Here is a 14,369-nt window from a genome sequence, read left to right on the forward strand (position 1 = left end):
GTGAAAACCTGCATGCTTCTCTCATGCTAAAAAGATTAGGCAGTAGGTAGAAGTCTTTGCTGCAGTGCTTAGTGCAACACTGACACCCTGCAAATAGCTTGTTTGACTTTCTCTTATTGTCAAAACGGAGGACGATAAAGTGAGCACTTTGGTTCCACACGTCCATCAAAACTGACACAAACACAAACACAAATTGCTTGAGACGACAGTGGCAAGATGCAAACAACACATTAGAGGTAAAAAAAAAGACTTTTCATTGAGTCCCTGATGTTTTGAGCACAAAGCATGAATTTAGTACGCGTGGTATACATCCCACTTCGTTTCACATAACGCCACAAGTTATAGAAATCATTTCAGAAACTGCTGTGAAAATGGGCACAACATGCCCGCAGCTCTTCTCTGCCTCCTTACATCTTTGAGCTGAGCTCAATGTAATCATTATCTTGTCCTTTAGTGGAGTTTTTCCTGTTACGACGAAGCGAACCCTGTGAACAAAACCACCTCTCACAGTAACAATGTCTCCACTTTTATTTGACTTCCACTTGCATTTGCAAATCCTCTGCTATGCACTGTTCCCTTCTTGTGTTGATGTTACATCTGAAACATGAGACCGGGGTTCAGGTCGGACAAGGAGATAAAATAAAAAGAAATGTTCGTCATTGATTGAGAGAAGCACAGACACGTCTGTAAGATGTGAGATGAAATCAACAATGGAGATACATTTTGATTCGAGACGTAGTCTCGAGGAGAATTGATTGTCAGGCAGGTATTTTCATCCCCCTCCTGTCGCAATAAATTGTCCACTCTGGACTGGTATTGATGCCCCACAGCAAAGGTACAATATGTGAAAACAAGGGAGAGTAACCCAAGAAATAACCCAAAGGATACTCTGAGAGATAGAAAGAGAAAGAATTTCACAGGGAGGATGAATTACCGGGAGAGAAACAAAGACAGAGGAAAATGAAAAGAGTGAGAGGGCTGAAACTGTCCCGGCACCCAATAGAAAATCCGTATTGGCTTCAGCAGCGTGAAAAGTTAAACCCTTTAAAGGATTTTCTTTCATCAATGCAACTAACACCGAACGCCCTGACTTATCAGACAGGAGCGCACTGAGCCCTTTGCCCTCACATTACAGATTTCCCACTGAGAGCAAATGGGAAAACTCGAGTCTTTGTTTTTGTTCTTTCTGGGCACGCAAACTCTGATTACTGGATGCATGTGAGGAGGATACTGAAGGAGGCTTTACTGAAGTTGCTGCATGTCTCTGGTCACTCACAGAACACAACGAAAAGGCTGGAAAATGATGCAAGTACACGAGAGGAACTATAAAATGCTTGCATAGCTGATCTCACACTAAAGCTCTACTTAACACTCACTGATAAAAGTTCATGAGATTAGGAGGCGCATGCCCCGAGGCTCAGAACAACCAAAGCCTCTAAAGCTACAGCTTCTGTTTGTGGTTCATTCATTGATGCTTTGTGTTTAATATATGCAATTAAGGCTCATTATCAATGGAAATCTTTTGGGTTCTGTGTTAATACCGAGGTCTATATTCTCAGTTAGTATCTTGCTATGTGAAGCACAGATTTGTGTCTCTGCCAATGTCAGTAAAACAGAAGAAAACGAAGAAGTTACATAATAATCCGTGAGACACCGCAGCACGTAATGGCAATAGATAAATATTTGAAAAGTTGTCAGTCTGACCTGAGTCCTGGAGAAGCTTCGGACCCAGATGAAGGCCGAGCATGAGCAGTGGTCAGAAGAAAGCAACAAAGGTACACTGGGCACAAACCGAGCCAAATCCGCTATACCTGGTGCTCAGGGGGAAATGATCAATATGCTTTTTGTGACATTTTCGTTTGGTGGTGTGCCGCGTGATTTTTCTAATTATGTGCCGTGGCTCCAAAAGGTTGGGAACCACTGCTCTGGAGCTTCTGTGGAGACCAATAATAATTAATTTGCCAATTCTGACCATTAAATGAGTCTGATCTGTTCTTTCCACAACAACAGGTTAACACAGTAAAACACACTTTTCATGTGAAACTTTAGAAATTTGACGCGACAGCCAACACATCGACCTATCGCGTCTGTATCGATCTGACACCGGCGCTGTTATTGATGCTGTCAGTGTATGGATCGATCTGGCCTTTCAAACAGACGTTCCGTGTTTCACTGGTTTACATTCAATCTTGTTTTGTTTCCACAGAAAGATGAAATCAAGCCTGTTGGTAGGAGAACATTCAAAGATCCATCCAGGAAGCAACAATCTTTACCTGCTACCATTAATTAATGTCTGTCCCAAACCTGCAGCGCAGTCTTATGTCAGTACATCCTGATCCATGTGTATGAATTAAACGCATGTTTAGTTCAATATAATCATTAATGATATTGCAACAGATTATAGATTTAATAGGAAAACTCTGACCGTCTTACCGTGTGCTGGTTGCGTGTGGTAAAAGAGGCAAATACTGCGCGCACATAATCAATTCAGCAGCCACAAAGCTCACTGCTCTCTGTACTCTCTACCTTGGGTCTCCTGCCACCTCTACCCTTTCCTGCCTCCCCATCCTCCTCCTCGCCTCTCACCTCCCCTGCCCTCACACATCCTGCAGTGTGGGCCCCAACCTCCACCCCACACAGTTCACATGAGGCTTTTCCTTGACCCTGAAGTCAACGGACACACTGCCAGTCTGATCATGTCAGATTAGTGCCTCTCCTTCTTATTTGACTCAGTCGCTCTCTCTCCCCACTTGTCAGTATCTTTGTGTCTCGCTGACGTCTTTTTCTATTTCTCAAAAGATAGCAGACAGCGTGAGGGAGACAGAATCAGGCGGATAAAGGGAGAGGCGAAACAGCCCATTGTGAGGGGCTGACACGACAGCCATTATCATTGCATGATGGCCAATTATAACCTCTTTTTCACTATTTGTGTTGGTGCAGTAGACGGGATTTCAAAGTGTAAGTAAAGTGTTGCCTCTTTAATGACAGTTTACAATGAGAGTTTCTCTTTATCACAAAAGCTTCCGCCAGACAAAGCCAAAAGTGTCAATTTAACACAGCAGCTTTAAGCCTCAGGCACTTGGCCACTGCAGGCTGTAAATGAGTTTCATTGTCATTGCAGAGCTGCAGTGACGACAGTTTAAAGTAAAGGCTTAAGCAAGAAAAAGCAAAAGTGGAGTAAAGTAACAATATGGTTCAGAATTATAATAAACCCAGTCTGATCAACATTATTTCAGATATTGTTTTTGACAGTTCGTTTTAAGATTCCCGACATTTTCAAAGTGATTCTGAAGAAAAAGTAAATGTAAAAGCTCCTGTTACATTATCTGAACTTTCACCATGTCAGGTTAAAATATTCTGGAACACTGTGACCTTGAATCTTTCCAAAGGGATATCTTGACATTTAAGTACAGCGTGTAGTCAAGGCTCAAAATCCATGCAGCCTCCTGCCGGTAACCCACTTTTACCTTTTTAGCATGAAAAATGTTCTCGTCTCTTCTCAGGTTGTTGGAGCGGCAGTTTAACAGGCACTGACACGGCAGATTCACACTGTGCCACTAAGGGACTGTTTAAAAATGATTGGGGTGGGGACAGATGCTTGAAGTTAATTCATAAAAATACGCTGCTCTGTGCTAATCATGTCAGATATTCAAACTGCAACAGCGTCCCCAGCACCTCACGGTGGGAAATACAAACAGGATTCCCAGATGTGCTGTAAGACTGTGCCCAACATATGAATGCTCATGTTAATGTCATCATGCTCACAGTCAATCACACTGTTGTGAGCAATTAACGGTAAACACAAAGTCATAAATAAAGAAAAAACACATTTTTGGACAGTGACAGAATTTTTGTTATTTGCATCTGCAGCGAATTTTAAATCAAGTAATCAAGACGTGAATGAAGCTTAGTTTTCAACAGAAGTATTAACTGTTTAGGAATTACGGTACTTTTTATACACAATCCCCCATTTTCTGTCCCATGTTTCAGTTGGCTGCCCTTCCCCGAACCTGGTTCTGCCATAGGCTGCTTCCTGTTCAGAGGGAGTTTTTCCTTTCCACTGTCGCCAAGTGCTTGTTCATAGGGCTCGTTTGATTGTTGGCTTTTTCTCTGTAAAATTATGCAGATGGTGTTTTTCGCTTACAATAAAAAGCACCTCGATGTGACTGCTGTTGTGATTTGGCACTATATAAATAAAACTGAGTTGAACTGAACTAAACTGGATATTTATCCCATAATGAATTAAGTATCTGGAGTTGATTCCAGTGTTTGAACCTGCATTTGGTAGCTTTTCACTGGAACTTTGAACATGAGATCCAAAGAGACAGATGCAAGTGAGGCCCGCCATCATTAGACTGAAAAGGAAAAATGTTTGGATTCTTACATAGAATGACTGCAAAGGCCAGCTCAGCAAAACCAAAAGGCCCAAAAGACGATCGGAGACAACTAGCATGCATGAAGAAGTTATAATGAAAAAACTCCTTCACAACTTCTAGTCAAGTCCAAACCATTCTCAGGGAGGTTGGCATAAAGTAAACATGTTGTCCATGAGTTCAACATTTCAGACCGTCATTGGCAGCTAATGGTTTTCAACCAAGTGTCCAATTACTTTTGAGCCCCTGAAATGAAGGGATTGTGTTAAACATGCTCACATGTTTATGCAATGTTTTTGTTCAATTGACTGAATTAAAGCTGTAGACAACCACAGCTGGGACAAAAGGTGTCTCTGTCCAAATATTTATGGACCTAACTGTATTTGACCAGCGGTGGATCTGCTCCACTTGCATTTACTGTTGATGTGCTGCTGATAGTGGCTGGGTGAAATGAAGCGTACAGGGCGACACTCCCTGCTCAGATTCAGCCAAATTAAAAAGAAAACTTCTTTCATTTGGCTAAAGATGGATGAAACTTCTTAAACTGGGTTAAGAAATATCCAGTGCTTTAGTAAAACACGGAAGGTGGAGGTGAAACATCACCTTCAATGAAGACATTTGGTGAAATCATAAAAAAGTCAAAAAACATATAAGTGAGAATAAGAGAATTTCCAAACACACAATGCAAAGACTAATTAAAAAAGCTGTGTAGGCTTAAGAACAACACTCCCATCAGACTGCTCACAGAGCTGTGATCTGGCTTCATTTGGTTTGGTTGAGGTTCTGCTATGTTATATCCACACAAACATGAGGTCACCTAAATATAACGATTAGGTTTTTCCATCAGTGGATGTTGTTCTTCCGTGAACAGAGACTCCATCGGGATCAAACTGTGACAGAGATATCATTTTCACTCATGGATTCCCCACCACAGAGTTCAGACCTTAACTCAGCTGAGAGTATTTAGTATGTCAGAGAGATTTTAAACAGTAGTTCAAGTCTCCTTCCATCAGTACATCTGTGTGAAAAATGAATACAAAAACCATTGTTGTCACACTGCCATTGTGCATGTGTGCTAAAGGTGGTCCAACTAAATATTAGAGAGTGGAACTTCTTTTTTTTTTCATTTCCATATTTGCCTTCCTCACCTCCCCCCCAAAAAATGTCAGCAGGGAGGGAGGATGTCTGCCAAACACTAACAATACAATCTGCACCAGATCTGACTCCTTTGCAGTCGCACCCATGTACCCAAAATAAAACCAGAGCTAAACGCTCTTATTCTGACACAGTGGAGGAGACTCAGTGCACGATGCTCACTTCCAAGTGGTCGGAACTGAATTTCCAAGGTGTGATCCAAATGTAGCAGAAGCCCTGTGAGAGATGAATGCCTGCAACAGATGAACCTAACAGACCAATTTAAACCGGGTACATATTTTGAGCCAGCCTCGGTAGCGACAGATCAGATGCCAGTGCCTCTGTCCTAGACTGCCGTTGACACACATTGAGCGTCCTGCGGGTGGTGGGCCTACACCAGGATGGGACCATGTCTTCTCTTCGGGCTGTGCCATGAGCTGAAGCTCAGCACCGGACCCAATCCTGGGCTGCATAAACTGGCCCCTTCATTTATTTCCTTCCATTGAGGCAGGCTCTTCATCTGGCCCATCACACAGTACCAGTTCACCTTAGGAGACTCTACAAGGGGCAAAAGCCCCCATGATGACTGGGACATACAAACCCCTCCAACCAGCTATCTATAGTTCAGTCTCGATTTAAGAAGTGGAGTATCTGACAGTGCAGCACCTAGAGAGGATTGAAGAGGTTTAATGGCCCTCTCTTCGCCTTCCTTTAAAACAATAAGAGCGCATTGTCATACAGTCCCTCGCCTGCTTGTAATTTACAGTTTGTGTACGCAGGCACGTGCGACACTTTCAGCATTTGCACGATGACAGATGCAGGAAAGCGAAGCAGCCGCTGTAATAGAGTCAGTCTTTGCCTGTTGAGGGCATTTTAATGAGATGAGACGGTGAAAATATAAAACTGGAATCAACCCCCTAAACAATTACACATCTCCTTAATACCACAAATCAAAGCTTACATCCAACCACTAGGCCTGTCTTTCCAGTAATGTGATTGCAAGAGTGGCATCATATAATATCACAATTGCCTTTTCTGATTAATTGCCCTCCAGATGCGTACTGCATATAGCCCAGCACTCAACTCAAGGACAGCCACCTGGCGTCTGCAGTGTGCTGTGAAGAGAGGTGCCTGCTCATCACTGTTTGATCCTGCAAGCGCCAGCAAACCGGTGTTTTATCGGGACAGCTAATTATAGGCAGAGAAGGATGTGGAAACGGCATCCTGCCTCCGGAGCAACGCGGCGTGCCCACACATTCATTTAAACGCACATGTGCTGAGAGGCATCCGCAGGCTGACTCAGGCCTTCGTGTGATTTGTGAGTGTGTGTGCATGTGTGTGAGTCCTCTGAGGTTCACCACTACCCATCTATCAAGAGGACAGGACAGCAAAATGACACGGCTAACTGCACTGCTGTGGTTGGTCAGTGACAGAAACATTTCTCTGGCCTCAATCTGAGGCCCTTGAACTCTGCGGTCTTTGTTTGTATCCTCCTGTAACCCCTGGTTTGGAGATTTGTCGAGGTTGAACCCAGTTTGGAGAGGTAAACATCTCACTGGACTTAAGTGCAGCCTGCTCTTGCATGCCAAGGTTGCCAGAGTTCACCTGGAGCCCGGTTCACTTTGCTTTTTTGTGCACAGAACTGAGCTCCGTGAGGAGAATTGTGCCTTTAGCTTTGACAGTCACCAGGACGATAATGGGATTTTGTATTATTTATTACGAAAGATAAAAGCTTTTTATATAAATTGGGACTTTTCCTGAAGACAAATAAATAAAATTAGACATTTCTATTCATCATTCATGAATAATTAATAACTGAGTTATTTTTGCCTATTTTTGTTCGCTTTTTTATCTCAAATTACTTTTTTTTAAAGAAAATTAAATTAAATACATTAAAAAACAGTCAGACAAACAAATCACAGCTAAAAAGTTGGTTTTTTCAGTCTCCCACACAAATACCAAGGCTGTGCTGCAACAAACTAATCCTGGGCTTAGCCACAGTGAATCTGGATCTGATTTCAGGTCCAGATTCACCTCTGCAGATGAGTTCAGCGCAGGTGTGTCAGCCTTCAGCCCCATGATCCCATCATTCTTTGCAGCTTCCTGTTTTATTTGCCAGTCACACATCAGGGGCTCACGAGTAATAAGGTCTGTGTGGAGTTGAAATGAAAATAATCCTCCGATTTTGAGTATGTACACTTCTGCGCATGTGTGTGTGTTGTGTTCTGCTTTCTGTTCAGACACACTCCCAGCATCTCAAGGATGTTGGGAGACGGCGGTCTTAACCTTGGATGCCTACTTCAGGGCACGAGCCATAAAACCGCTGCTTTCACCTGCTTTGAGTTTTCTTTTGCATTTTTCTCACCAAATTTCCAGCATCTCTCAGAACTCCTCCTCTGAGCGCAGACATGTCATATAAGTTATTATCAATAATTTTTATGGTCATGACAGAGCAGCGTGAGCTGAACTTGGCTCCTCTTTGCAGCGGAGGCCCCTCCGTAGGGTCCCATACGGAGCAGAAGATGGAAACACTGATGTGTGCCGTTCATCTTTATGTCAGGTTGTGTGCGTGTGTGCGAAATGTGTTTTATTGATAGATGTTCTGACAGCGCATCATCTTCAGACCTGTCTGAGGAAGAGGAGGCAGCCTGTTCTGATTTGTGAAGAGCTCAGAAGGCGCAGATGTCAGAAAGCAGAACAGCGAGTGGTTTGTGAATTTCTTCCTCTCTGTCTCTACTTCCATCCTCTGTTTAATACTTGAGCATGCAGCTGCAGCGCATTAATGCCAAGCGCAAATATTGACACAGTGGGAAGCAGATTTGCAAATGAAAGAATGATGAGTGAATAAGTGAATGGTTTAAAAACCCCACAGTTTCTAAAGGAAAGATTACCTGTGCTAGCTGTGGCTGAAATGTGATAAAGCATGGCAGCGTGCCACCAATCAGTGTTTGTGGTAACGAAACAATAAGAAAGTAAAAAATCTAAATAAAAGCTGTGTTGAAAGCACCACACAGTCCTATCTGTAGACATCTGTATATAAAAGATGGTCGGAACAGCATATTTAATGTATATTTTTTTCATTTTTTAGGAAACTGCACATCTGAACCAATGATAGGTGCATAGAGGAAAATAGTCTCTGTACCTGACAAAGGTCACACAGACCGAAATGCTGTAACTGAATGTGTGCGGACGTTCTATTATAGATTTGTGGAGCTTGAAACTCGCATATTTGAACAGGTTGTCGATCTAAGCTATCTAAAATATCAGTTCCTAAAAGTTCCTAAACATATCTGCTGTTTACAAAGTGTGACGCCAAGAATAACGATTACTGATCACCTACAGCTGTCTTAGGACACCTGTCAATCAAAGCAGCCACACCCCTGTAGTTGTTATGAAGGGCTCAACTATTCATGGCAGCTGATAAAAGGCCAGTTGTTGTACCAGCCGTAAATGTACTATAACACTGTGAAGTTGGTCATTTTGATTTAGGAGTCTAATTGGCATTGATTTGCTGCAGGTGTGAACAACTGAACATTATAAGAATTGGAATTTTTGTCACTTCAGTATTGGTTTCATTTACGGTATCAGGCCCATCATGTATATATTTCAGCCAAAGCAGCTGTCTAAACAGACACGGCTGCCTTGCAACACAGTTTTACTGCTTTTACTGCTCCCTAGGCGCTGTCAAACACAGGTGACTAACATCTAATATCGTATCATAATGCCTGAAGGGCCAAAACTGCTTAAAACTGATTAAACTGTGTGGGTTGTCTAGACACAGCAACAATCGTGATTGGGCCCTACAAGGAAAAAGGGTCTGTCCGTATGTATTAATGCAGAATGGTGTCAGAAAAAGGTCCTCGCAGTTTAAACTGTTTCTGGGGACGTTTGGAGCCAGTGGGGTGTCTTTTTGCTGTTTCAGCGCCTGAGCGTATCAGTAAGTCCGTAAAAACGTGAATCTGAATAAACCTGAGTGCTGGGGAATCACCCTCTCTCATTAATAACAGTTTTAGGTTGTTGGTGCATGACTTTACGAGATTATCTGTACTACATTGCTGCTCTTTTCCGCAGAGGCTGCTTGTTAATTGACCAAATTAATCTTGAGGCTTAGGTTAGCGCGCCGTCACTGCATTTTGGATCAATTATTCTTGGGTCTACCTAGTTTTTCTCTTTTTTTGGCTCTTGGCAATCCAGCGAGGGACACAGCAGCGTGTAGAAAATACATGGACGTAAGCTGTAGGTCTGAAAAGGGAAGAGAAAGCAGAATTGCCTTAAACCTTTTTAGGGACCACTAGAGGGAGCTCTCAAGTCTTCCTGTGTACATGTGACATTAATATTGTTAAATTCTGTTCTACTTTAGCATTAATTAACTCATTTTAGCCCAATTTGATCTCTACTGGGTTACACCAATAAACCTAAATACAGACATTTAATCATCACATTTCATTCAAGTACATTCTGTAAACAATCTCATTGCTAATGATGACCAACCGCTCTAATGACACAATCTGTTCTGAGCAACCTGCAACACACTGTGGTGCAAAATACAGTCAAAAGCCCACAAAATGTGTACTCCAGCAAAGGGCTTCACTCTTATTAGAACTTATTAGTTTTTTAATTTTAATATAGTTTAATAATTAACAAAGCTACACAGGCGGCTGTATCAGATCCTTTGTTGTGATTTGTCTGTGCTCACAGGTCATATGCTTGAAACCATCAATGATGAGTTGCTACCACACGGGTGTGACTAATGTCTGCAGGAGCTCAGTCACATCCACCCGTGATATACACCAAGTCAATAACATCATTCAGCTGTGGTCACTCTTGGCTCTTGGCCCCCAGAGGATTCACACTAAAGTCATTTTTAAGCTGAACACATGGACACAATGATGGAGGCCTCCACTGGCCAAACAGGCTGACTTCCTGTTAGCTCCCAAAACACAAGAATGGAATAAAAAATAAAATCAATAGTACAGCTCTTATTATTTAGGTTTTTCTAAAAACAAAGGTTATTTGGAGTTTTAGATTGTGACGCTCACTTAATTCATTTTTTAAATGCACATTTTCTGAGTGAAAAGTATTTTTTGAGCTGGATTTCCATAATGCATTGCTAACAGTCGACTTCATGGCACCAGCTATGCTCCTGGCAGGTTAGTTAAGTCACTGCAGCCCTACCCTCAGTGGTGCCTGTAATGAGGTTACCCAGATGTAAATGCAGCTGAACTGTTTACTTTTATTTTATTTAACCTTTTTTATCCCATTAAGAGCCATTGTCTCATTTACAAGAGAAACTTGTTCCAGTCAGCTTAATAAAATCTCAACAAGAAAAAATGAAAAATAAAATAGCTAAAATTTTCAAAGCTTTACAGTTTCCCAGTGATGATTTCACAAAATCATTTATATGTCTTTTTAAGACTGCATGTCAAGACCCGTAAATCCCTTTGTAATGTATTCAATGAAGACAGAGCAACAAAGGAGAATGTCTTCTTTACAAACTGATTAAACTAATGACACCCTGAGATCTGCTGATCAAGCAGAAAATACCTGAAAAACTCTGATTTGTTACAATGGAATATTTCAACGTAAGCACTGTAGACACTTTATAATAGAGCCCTGCAATACTACAGATTTCTGTACTACACCAAGTAACTACAGGGCAAGATACCGATACTAATATTACCAGTACTAATACCAGTACAAGTAACAATGTAAATGTGTCTCACAGCACATTCTGTTGTTTAAATGAGATATTTTCTATTAAAATAATAGTTGTGAGGGTCAAAATGTTCAGACAAGAAAGATAATTCATTTATCACAATCCAGGGAGCTACATACTGAACCCAGAGGATAGAAACAAAGTATCAGTCCTACACTATTGATCAATACCTCTACTGTATAAACATTAATATGTCTCTATGATATGTCTCTGTAAGAACACTGGAGACTGTAACAGCTGTCGACGTGTCAGGTCACATTTCACTGAGTGTTATACCTGTATAACCGTGCACGTGACAAATAAAGAATCTTGAATTTTGACCATCACATGAACACAAATGGTACAAAAACAGAGATTTGCGAGTGTAAGCCGGTGCTACTGAAACATTCTAAAGCAAAGTATAGATTTACCTGCAGACGGCGACTGCCGAGAGCTGCATGAGGCCATGTAATTCACGATGGACGTCACGATCGCTTTCAGCTGCCGCACTGTCACTGCTTCATCTTCTTTATTTCATGAATTCCAACACGATGCGCTTTCTGCTTCCCCTGACAACAACTCACAAGATAAATATATCAGAAGCTCAACCATGTGAACTGATCTGAGAGTACATCTGGACACAAACAGCCCAACTGGTCCCCGTGTGACAGCTGTGTTTAAGCTTGGAAGTTTAACGCCGCGTCATCTCTTTGATTAAAATAGACAAATTATGATGCAGTTTGCTTTCCATGTATTTTGTACACTTACGCTTTAACATAATAAGAGACATTTTTACATAATACAAACACTCACTGGACACTAGATTGATAATTTCAGGATAGACCTCCGTACACCCTCAGAACTGTGTTAATTCTTCAATAAGGTTCAGAAAGGTGCTGGAAGTATTTGTTGCTGCAGATTTGTTGGCTGTACTTCCATCATACAAATCTGCTCCCACTGTGGCAAAGTGGATGAGCAGTTGTAATGCTCTCCACTTGTCCCAGATGTGTTGACTTGTTTTTGCACATTATGCACATTATTCTGTCTCTATATTTAAAGTAACAACGTAACAAAGTAACAAAGTAACAACGTAACAAAGTAACAACGTAACAAAGTAACAAAGTAACATGCTCTAACTATCCCGGGTTTGTTTGTGTAAACATTCTGCTGCTGGCAAAACAAACATTCTGCAAATGAAAGCAAATACTCAGTTACATGTTTCTTTATATTTTATTATGTTGCCGATTTTGACATGTGTTCATACTTCCTTTGTTCTTTCTTTTCAGTCTTCATGTAGGTCAGGTGTGAGGGAAAGCCCGCCCAGCATTTCCTGATTTGTCAAACATGACATCAGCAGGTGGAACCAAGAGGGGGGGTTTGTTCTACCATAGAAATGCTTCCTTTTGTTTGTTTCAAGGTCTAAAGGGATTTGTTAGACTTTTTTTTTTTTTGTAAATAGAGCCGTTTAGTTGAGAGCAGATTTTTGTCATTTTTTGTCATCTGTGTAGAGTTTTAGGTCCCTCAGTTCAAGTGAGTGGTACTGGCTGGACTCATTGAGGGGAAATTGATGGGCCTATATATAACCAGTCTCTGCCAGCTTCAGATGAGGGGGGAGGCGTGAGCTGTGTTACTGCATCCATGTACTTTCGAGTTTTGTTGATTAAGGTACTTTGGGGGGAGTTTTGTTAAGTTTCACGTATGATGGAGTCCACTGTGGAAACCTGAAATGTCTGCTTCCCTACCACCTTCCTTGACATTCAAGTCTGACTACTTCACACCCACATCCCACAGGTGCTCTGTTGGTTTGAGATCTGTGACTGTGGAAGCAGTTTGAGGTGATTTGAGCTTTGTGGCATTGTGCGTTATCCTGCTAGAAGCAGGCATCAGCAGATGGGTACAGCGGTCTAAAGGGATGAACATGGTCAGCAACAATTATCGAGTCGGGTGTGACATTTAAACAATGTTCAGTTGATACTAAGGTGCCCAAAGTGTGCCAAGAAACTATCCCCCACGCTATCACACCAGCAGCAGAAATCGAGACTCATCAGAGTAGGCAACATTTTTCCAATCTTCTTTTCAGCAGTTTCGGTGAGTCAGTGTGAATTGTAGCCTCAGTTTCTTGTTCCTAGCTGACAGGAGTGACAGCCCAGTGTCTTCTGCTGCTGTAGCCCATCTGTTTCAAGATTTGACATGTGCTGTGCATTCAGAGTTGCTGTTCTGCATACCTTCGATGTAGCAAGTGGTTATTTGAGTTACTGTTGCCCTCTTATCAGCATTCAAGCCACTCTCCCTTGACCTGGCACCAGAAAAATGCTCACTGGATATTTCCTCTGTAAACCCTCGAGGTGTTTGTGAGAGAAAATCCCAGCAGATCTCTTCACATTCAAAGTCCCTAAAGTCACCTTTCTTCCTCGTTTTGATGCTCTGAACTTCAGCAGGTCATCTTGACCATGGCTAAATCGACTCTTCCTAAATGTGTCTGGCTGACTGCGCACTAAAACATGCTAGAACAGATTCATACTCCCCTTCATTGTCGTGCTTTGTTTTCATATTTATGGCGTCTGGATCTTTTCTAAAGCTGCAAATCATTCCAACCAGACAGTGATGTCTTTTTAACGTATTGCACGTTTCACATTTATCACTTGATGTCTGTAATGCCAGCAACTCGATCAGCACCTGGGGCACAGATGAAACGTATTCGAGCTTGCCCTGAAAGGTATTTTGAGTTAAGGTGTTTGAACTAGGAAATATTTCAAATGCATAAAGAGGAATCAGAGTGCCTTAGCTCACAAATAAGTTTCTTTCCCTCCGAGTACTTTTTTTTTTTATTCTGCTTTTAGCGAATAATCTTATATCCTTGCCTTTTTGCTCTGTTGATTCAGATGTAATGAGCTGCATTAATATGCCCATGCAAACAGCGAGGCCCTGAGTTAACTGGATGTTTTGATGTGTGGACTCAGAATGCAAACATGGGAAAATGAATTTCTGTGATAGGCAGTTTCCCTCAGAGGAAGATGGATCAGAGCTGATAAACACCTCAGAGTCAGAGGCAGTGATTAGGACACACAAATGCTGCCTTAATTTTTTCCTCCTTTAGATGAGGTGTTGTTGATTAAGCCAAGCTTGTTCATTACAGACACCTAGAGATGGAAGAAACACGCCTGTGT

This window comes from Astatotilapia calliptera, chromosome 15, assembly GCF_900246225.1.
Source record: "Astatotilapia calliptera chromosome 15, fAstCal1.2, whole genome shotgun sequence".
In the NCBI taxonomy this organism is placed as follows: Eukaryota; Metazoa; Chordata; class Actinopteri; order Cichliformes; family Cichlidae; genus Astatotilapia; species Astatotilapia calliptera.